The 8,992-nt window shown below is 41.9% G+C and overlaps 1 protein-coding gene and 1 non-coding gene across 5 annotated transcripts in view; one reads left to right on the forward strand and one right to left on the reverse strand.

Annotated features, from left to right (window-relative positions):
• ZFYVE1 (zinc finger FYVE-type containing 1) overlaps nucleotides 1-2,693 on the reverse strand; it is a 49,925-nt gene extending 47,232 nt beyond the window's left edge. For 2 of the 4 annotated variants that reach the window (XR_004968072.1, XM_036311988.1), the window contains exon 1: nucleotides 2,478-2,692. The gene's annotated coding sequence lies outside the window, so the exon portion shown is untranslated. Of the gene's footprint in view, nucleotides 1-2,477 lie in introns of all 4 variants that reach the window. The other 2 variants (XM_036311980.1, XM_036311999.1) reach the window with 2 other exon arrangements.
• On the forward strand, nucleotides 356-462 carry LOC118661240. The gene has a single exon (XR_004969218.1). It is a non-coding gene; the product is annotated as a U6 spliceosomal RNA (small nuclear RNA).
• Nucleotides 2,694-8,992: the final 6,299 nt, after the last annotated feature.

An 8,992-nucleotide genomic window follows, 5' to 3' on the forward strand; every position in this document is an offset into this window, starting at 1 on the left:
CTCATCTAAAAACAGAAGTACACCTTAAAAGAAAAAAAGAAAAAAAGCCTTGGCCGGTTTTGCTCAGTGGTTAGAGCATCAGCCACTGGACCCAAGGGCTCGAGTTCAATTCCCAGTCAAAGGCATGTACCTCGGATGCAGGCTCAATCCCCAGCCCCATTGGGGAAGTGTGGGAGGCAACCAATCGATGTGTCTCTCTCACATCAATGTTTCTCTCTTTCTCTCTCTCCCCACCTCCTCCATCCTCTCCACTCTCTCTAAAAAAATCACTGGGGCCGGAGGGGGTCAACAGGGGAAAAAGGGGGACATATGTAATACTTTCAACAATAAAGAATTATTTTTAAAAATCACTGGAGTGCTCACTTTGGCAGCACATATACTAAAATTAGAACAATACAGAGAAGATTAGCAAGGCCCCTGTGCAAGGATGGCATGCAAATTTGTGAAGAGTTCCATATCTTAAAAAAAAAAAAAAAATCACTGGAAAAAATAAAAACACCCTCAGGTGAGGATTTAAAAAAAAAAAAAAAGATTGCGATTAAATACAACACCAAAACTCCTGTAAGAAATCTCATTCTTGCTTGTAAAATTTACACTGGCTCAGCCTCACCAGTGTAGCTCACTGGTTGCGCATCAACCCATGAACCAAGAGATCAATGAATAGATTCTGGGTCAGGACACATGCAGCGGTTGCGGCACCATCACCAGTAGGAGGCGTGCAGGAGGCAGCTGATAGAGGTTTCTTTCTCTTCGGATGTTTCTATTTCTCTATTCCTCTTCCTTCCTCTCTCTAAAAATCATTCTGACTTAGGCCGAAGCCGGTTTGGCTCAGTGGATAGAGCGTCGATCTGCGGACTGAAAGGTCCCAGGTTCGATTCCGGTCAAGGGCATGTACCTGGGTTGCGGGCATATCCCCAGTGGGAGATGTGCAGGAGGCAGCTGATCGATGTTTCTCTCTCATCGATGTTTCTAACTCTCTATCTCTCTCCCTTCCTCTCTGTAAAAAATCAATAAAATATATTAAAAAAAAAATAAAATAAAAAAATAAAAATAAAAATCATTCTGACTTAGCAATTTCTTCTCAAAATTATGGTCAAATTGTCCTTTGAAAATAACCACTACCTCTAGGCCCAAGGCATTTAAGAGACTTTGCTACTTTATTTCCCAGACAGAAATTTTCTGTTCACTCAGTTATTAAATTCAGAATAAAAATCACTGGCCTGGCCGGCGTGGCTCAATGGTTGAGCATCGACCTATGAACAGGAGGTCACAGTTCGATTCCCTGTCAGGGCGCATGCCCAGCTTGAGGGCTAGATTCCCAGTGTGGGGCATGCTGGAGGCAGCCGATCAAGCCAATCGACTGTTCTCTCTGATCACTGATGTTTCCATCTCTCCCTCCCTCTCCTTTCCTCTCTGAAACAAATAAAAATAGATATTTTTTAAATCACTAAGCAAAAAATCCTTGGAGGGACAACCTTCTGCACCCCCACATGCACTCCACAATTGGGAGAGATGGAAAAAGAAGCCTGAAAAAGCTAAAGAAATGATAATAGTAATAAACTTTAGCACCATCCAAGTACTAGAGTTGTTTCAGGTTAGACAGATGTCTATTAAGAACTCTAAACCTGGAAACAAGAATCACCATTTCATGCTTGAAAACAATATACAAAACAATTACTGTACTTCCTTTTGTTCCTTCTCTAACTGAAAAAAAAGAGCAACAGGAGACAGAATTCCTGCACTATGGCCCACCGCAAAGCCAGACCTGCAGTGAGTTAAAACCATTTTTCTCTTTGTTACTCAAAAACTTAAAAATAACTCTTTAAAAAAATATATAACTGGGGCAGGAAAGGGGCTTTTGTGACTTCTACAATTATATTCCAAACTCCCCTTCGCCTTGACACCCATTCTAAAGCCCCAACGAACTGCAAAGCCCTCTTTTCAGATATTTCCTTCCTACCCCTCCTACACAGAAATCAACCGATCAATCTTATTTTTAGATAAACAAGGAAGGCGAAGGGAGTGACTAGGAAACCTTATTTACACTCTAACCTCAGACGTGCCCAAACTAGCTCCCACACGAAAACAAAAATTTGTCGCAATTGAGAGAAATATAAAATCAGCCTTCAAAAGAACACCTCCCCGCCCGCCAGGCAAAGCAAACATGCCCACTCTGCCCCCTACCTCGGTGTCTCCCTCCAGCCAGGGGATTCCTCACCCTTCCTTCCTCCCGGGCACCACCACCACAACCCGAGGGGTAGGAGCAGAGTCGAAGAACAAAGAAGGTCTCCCCAAACCCCCCACAAACACTGGCAGAGGCCAGAGCTGAATCTATTGTTTATGCCACCCCACCCCCACAACAGCCGCACCCGCCACCCCCCCTTGGGGGCAGACTGAGCTCCAGGACTACGGTTCGTCCCCTAGGCAGGGCCGTGCCCTTCCCTCCCTCCCTTCCCGCGACGGCCAGGGGACCCCACCAAGGAGCAGCTCGGCTGCGGCCAGGCGGCGTCGGGGGACCACGGGGCGCCGGTGGGGGCGGGGGCTGTTTCTCAGGGCACCGGAGGATCCATCCTCATCTCCATCTCCGCCCCCCACCTCCTTCGCAGCCTCTCGGGCTTCCTCCTCTCCTGTTGTCAGTTGTGATCAGCTGATCGGAGTGAACTTCTACCAGGTCCGACTAACAGGAAGGCGTGAGCTGTGCAGCCCTAGGAGGGAGGAGGGGGCGGGGGTGGAGTCTAACGCTCCAAACGCGGAGAATGGTACGCACAGCTTCCTGGGAAATGTAGTTTCCTGGAGAGGCATCCTCCCCTACGCGCCGGAAGTGCGGGCCCTGAATGACTACAACTCCCAGTACTGAAGAGATTGCTCGTGCCAGGAAGTGGTGGAAACAAGCATGAAGCATTTCGGGAGTTGGAGTTTTTGCATTGACTGTGGTTTCTGCTCTTTTCAGAGCCTTGTTTTGGGCATTGGCCCCAGAAAGGATGGCGTTAAGTTAGAGAATTGATGTAATGTGTAGTATACGCAAGGTAATTTCATCTCAAATAACCCTTATTTCCCACCATTCCTTCAGAAATGTGTAAAAACAGCCCCCACTTCCTCAATTTCACCATGTACAAACTAGGGGGAAAAAAGAATTGGTAAGAGAATAAAAGTACTCCTGTGAGTTTTATTTTCCGTTTACCAGTATTCGCCAAGACAACCATTAATTTCCCCTTATTTTTTCTGACCTTTCCTTACATAGTTCCTGCATTTTAAGTCATCCTTAAGTTAAACAGAGTATATTGTCAGATAAGCTTGCAGGCTTCAGTGCAGGGTAATAATTAATAGTGTTATCTGGCTTTATGTGAAAGGCCATATATTTGTTTAGTGTTTTCACTTTGGGGGTTGTTTTTGTTTTTTCTGTCTGTTTGAATCTTGAAACAACACTGAAAAAAAAAAAAAAAAAAAAAAAGCCTGATGTAGTCAAAAGAGCACTGATCTAAGATGCCAAGACTGAAAGCTTGTTCTAGAAAGCTCATGGGTAAGTCGCTCAATCACCCCATGAAATGAAGAAATTGTACTGTATAAACTCTGAAGTCTCTGCCAATTCTAATGTTATATCATTCTGTCTTGATAATTGTTAACCCAGGAGAGAATACTAAGGTTGAGTTACTTGACAGGTCACTCAGCAAATTATTGACAAAGCTGGGACAAGAACCCATCTCCTCAGCCAGCAGCTGGAAGGAAGGCCCTGGCCGGCAACTGGAAGGCCCCGATCAGCCCTGATTGCTGGCCAGGCCTAGGGACCCTACCCGAGCACAATTTTTGTGCATCGGGCCTCTAGTAGTCAATAACCTTCTAACAACTATGTATGGTGTCATATGGGTACTAGATTTATCGGGATGATCACTTAGTAAGTTATGTAGTGTCTGATCTCTGGGTTGTACAGCAGAAACTAATATAATATTGTATGTCAACTGTAACTGAAAAATTTAAAATAAAAAATAAGCCTAGCCTGTTTGGCTCAGTTGATAGAGTGTCAGCATGCAGACTGAAGGGTACCAGGTTCGATTCCGGTCAAGGACACATGCCTGAGTTGCAGGCTCAATCCCCAGTGGGAGGCGTGCAGGAGGCAACTGATCAATGATTCTCTCTCATCATTGATGTTTCTCTCTCTCTCTCTCTCTCTCTCTCTCTCTCTCTCCCTCCCTCCCTCCCTCCCTCCTTCTTCCTCTTTGAATCAATAAAATATACATATATATTTAAAATATATATTAAATAAATAAATAATCTAAGACTTTACTGGAAAAAAATAAAACATAAGTGAGATCATTAAAAAAAAAAAAAGATATCCCTGACCGGTTTGGCTCAGTGGATAGAGCGTCAGTCTGCAGACTCAAGGGTCCCAGGTTCGATTCTGGTCAGGGGCATATACCTTGGTTGCGGGCACATCCTCGGTGGGGAGTGTGCAGGAGGCAGCTGATCGATGTTTCTCTCTCATCGAGTTTCTAACTCTATCCCTCTCCCTTCCTCTCTGTAAAAAAATCAATAAAATATATATTTTTTAAAAAAGACCCTATCTCCTGATTTAGTCACAAACTCTTATTTATTTGTTTATTTATTTTAGCATTCTTAATAGTTTTTTCATATACTTTTATTGATTCCAGAGAGAAAGGGAGAGGGAGAGAGAAATAGAAATATCAGTAATGACAGAGAATCATTGATCTGCTGCCTCTTGCACACCCTCTACTGGGGATCCAGCCTGCAAACCTGGCCTGTACCCTTGACTAGAATTGAACCCAGGACCTTTCCAGTTCGCAGACCGAAGTTCTATCCACTGAGCCAAACCAGTTAGGGCAAAAGAAGAAATTTTAGAAAGAAGGTTAAGAAAGCAAGTCTTTAGCTATGCTCTTGAGACTGGCTAGCCTGCTATAAAATTTCCCTAGAGAGTTTTGCTCCTAAGACCACCACTATAACTTTTTGTAGCCCTAATAATTTACTTAGTAATTATAAAATAAATATATTAACATACCCTGGGAACAAAATGGTATTTAATCCTTTTTAAAGCCAAAACTACCCATTTTGAAATTATATTTTCTAAAGTTATAAGAACCCCTTAAACTGTGGGAAATGGTTGCCTCCAAGGAGTATACTAAGGTGAGGAAGAAGACTTTCTTTGAATATGTTTATACTCTTGAAAATTTTTTCTATGTAAGTGCAATGTGTCAATAATAATGAAAAAACTTTTCTTAATTTATTGATTTTAGATAGAGAGGAAGGGAGAGGGTGGAATGAGAGAAACATCATTTTGTTGTTTCACTTATTTATACATTCATTGGTTAATTCTTTTTTTTTTAATGTATTTATTTTTTATTGACTTCAGATTTTGGAGAAAGGGAAAGAGGGAGCGAGGAAGAGGGAAACATCAATGATAAGAGAAAAGCCCAGCCAGCATGGCTCAGTGGTTGAACATCAACCTATGAACTAGGAGGCCAAGGTTCAATTCTGGTCAGGGCACATGACTGGATTGTGGGCACAATCTCCAGTGTGGGGTGTGCAGGAGGCAGTAATCAATGATTCTCTTTCTATTGATGTTTCTCTCTCTCTCCCTCTCCCTTCTTCTCTGAAATCAATAAAAATGTTTTAAAATAATGATGAATAAATATGTTTTGAATAATGTAAAAAAAAAAATAATGATGAGAATCATTGATTGGCTACCTCCTGCAGCCCCACACTGGGGATTGAGCCCACAACCTGGGCACGCGCCCTGACCTGGAATAGAATCATGACCTTTTGGTTCCTAGATCAACGCTCAACTGCTGAGCCACACCCGGCTGGGCTAACAGATGGTTGGAATGATCAGATCTGTTTCTGTTAGTTGTTTTTACTCATTCTCATTTTTTGTGTGCTTATTTTTTTTACTCTGAGCTGGGTTTTCCTTGGAAAATTATTTCTGGGAAGTTTTTGAGGCCTAGGATACAGGTTAATTCCACCAGAGAGGATTTGCTTTCAATTCTGCCAGGAGGGACCACTTTAAACTATATTCATTGTTTGGGACTTTTGTTTTTAACCATTGAGATGTATATTTGGGTTACACATCCCTAAGAGGGCAGTCTGATGGTCCTGTGTCCCCTCTACAGCTCCCTGAAATCTCCCCCTTCCAAGAGGACTTTTTTTCCCCCCAGTCTGTTGGACGACAGTGTTTACTTGCAGTTCACCCTGACACTGAAACTGTGGCACTTTGAAGCACCCATCTGTCCCACTTGCTCCACAGGGCCTAGAAAAACCAAGCTTCAATTGCCAAGTAAGGTAAATGCCCAGGGCAAAGTGACATCACCGCTCTACTTACTCTTTGGATCCTGCCTTCACCTAGATTTTGGTCTGATAATTCCTTATCTTCTTGTTGACTCGTCAATATTTTACCAACATGTTTCGTTATGTTCAAGAGGACGACCTGTTTGCCATATGATGTGCCATATTACAAAAAAGGAAGAGTCAAAAATATTGTAAACATTTAGTATGGTGACATAGGGTTACTAGACCTATCATGGTGATCACATTGTAAGATATATAAGTGTAGAATCACTATATTGTACACCTCAAACTAATATTGTGTATCAATTACACTTTAATAAAATATTTCTTAAAACATTATTGAACAAAATTAAAGAAGAAAGAAAGAAATAGAAAGACATCCTGTGTTTTGGGATTGAAAGACTATTGTTATGATTGTAATATTCCTCAAATTAACCTACATATTTATTGAATTTTCTATAAGAATTTCCACATTTTTTTTTAAATATATTTTTTATTGATTTCAGAGAGGAAGGAAGAGGGAGAAAGAGATCCGTTGCCTCCTGCACTTCCCCTACTTGGGATCAAGCCCACAACCCAGGCATTGCATTTACCAGAATAGAACCTGGGACCCTTTAGTCTGCAGGTGAATGGTCTATCCACTGAGCCAAACCAGCTAGGGCATTTCTTAAATTTTTTTATGAATGGACAGTTGATCTTAAAATTCATGTGGAATTGCTAGGAACCCTGAATAACAATGTTAAAACAATCTTGTAAACAACAAAGTTGGAAGACTCTCATACTTCCTGATTTCAAAATTTATTACAAAGCTACGGTGATCAAAACAGTATTGTGCTAGCCTGGCTGGGTGCTCAGTGATTAGTGTCAGCCCTTGAACCAAAGGGTCTTCAGTTCAATTGCAGTCAAGGTCACTTGGCAGGTTCAATCCCTGTCCAAGTAGGGGGCATATTCAGGAGGCAACCAATCAATGTGTCTCTCTCACATAACTTTTTAAAACATGTTTTATTTATTTAGTTATTTTTACTTTTTTGTTAAGCCTCACCTGAGAATATTTTTCCATTGATTTTTAGAAAGAGTGGAAGGGAGAGAGAGAGACAGAGAAACATTGATATGAGAGAGACACATTGATTGGTTGCTTTTGCACATGCCCCAACCAGGGCCAGGGATCAAAGCTGCAACCAAGGTATGTGCCCTTGACCCTTTCCACTGAGTCAAACTGGCTAGGGATATTTTTATTGATTTTTAGAGAGATAAGAAGGGGGAGAGAGAGAGAGAGAAAGAGAGAGAGAAAGAGAGAGAGAGAGAAACTTCAATGGGCTGCCTCCCGCCTGGCCCCCACTAGAAATTGAGTCTGAAACACAGGCCTATGCCCTAACTGGGAATCCAATTGGCGACATCTTGGTGCATGGGTCAATGTTCAACCACTGAACCACACACCACACTGGCTGGGCTCCCATGATGTTTCTCTCTCTCTCTCCCCCCAACCTTCCCTCCATCCCTTCCACTATCTCTAAAAAAAAAAAAAAAAAAAAAAAAAAAAAATCAATGGGAAAAATAAACTCAGGTGAGGTTTAGCAAAAAACAATAACAAAACAGTGTTGTACTATAAGGATAGACATATAGATCAATCAAATACAAGTGAGAGTTCATAATTAAACCCCTCCATTTATGGTCAATTCGTGTTTTTTTTAATTCCTCACCCAAGGACATATTTTTCATTGATTTTTAGAGAGTGGAAGGGAGGGGGAGAAACACACAGAGAGAGAAATAGATGTAAGTGAAACACATGGATTGGTTGCCTCTCACAAGTGCCCTGACAGGAATCGCACCCAAGACCCGTCAGTCCTGGGGCCCATGCTCTATCCACTGAGCAAGACTGGCTAGGGCTATGGTCAATTGATTTTTTTTTTTTTTTTTTTGTCAATTGACTTTTGACAAGGGTTTCAATATTATTCAATAGGGAAAAGAATAGTATTTTCCACAACTGGTGCTGGGATAACTGGATTATTCGTATACAAAGTAGTGAATTTGTACACCTATCACAACATATATCAAAATTAATTCAAGACCTAAATGTAAGAGTCAAAACTATAAAATTTTTAGAAAAAATATAGGTATAAATCAGCTGTGGGCAAACTACGGCCCGTGGGCCGGATCCGGCCCGTTTGAAATGAATAAAACTAAAAAAAAAAAAAAGACCGTACCCTTTTATGTAATGATGTTTACTTTGAATTTATATTAGTTCACACAAACACTCCACCCATGCTTTTGTTCCGGCCCTCCGGTCCAGTTTAAGAACCCATTGTGGCCCTCGAGTCAAAAAGTTTGCCCACCCCTGGTATAAATCCTAATGACCAGCCCTGGCCAGTATGGCTCAGTTGGTTGAGTATTGTCCCTCGCACCAAAAGGTCGCCAGTTTGATTCCCAGTCAGAGCACATACCCAGGTTTTGGGTTAGGTCCCTGGTTTGGGTGAGTTTGCAAGTTCAGTTAGAGTAACCGATAGATGTTACTCTTTCACATTGATCTCTCTCTCAAATCAATAACAAGGTATTTTAAAAAAATAGCAACCAATTGATGTGTCTCTCTCACATCAGTGTTTCTTTCTCTCTCCCCCTCCCTTCCTCTCTCTCTAAAAATCAATGGGCCGAAACCAGTTTGGCTCAGTGGATAGAGCGTCCGCCTGCGGACTGAAAGGTC

This window comes from Myotis myotis, unplaced genomic scaffold, assembly GCF_014108235.1.
Source record: "Myotis myotis isolate mMyoMyo1 unplaced genomic scaffold, mMyoMyo1.p scaffold_m19_p_1, whole genome shotgun sequence".
In the NCBI taxonomy this organism is placed as follows: domain Eukaryota; kingdom Metazoa; phylum Chordata; class Mammalia; order Chiroptera; family Vespertilionidae; genus Myotis; species Myotis myotis.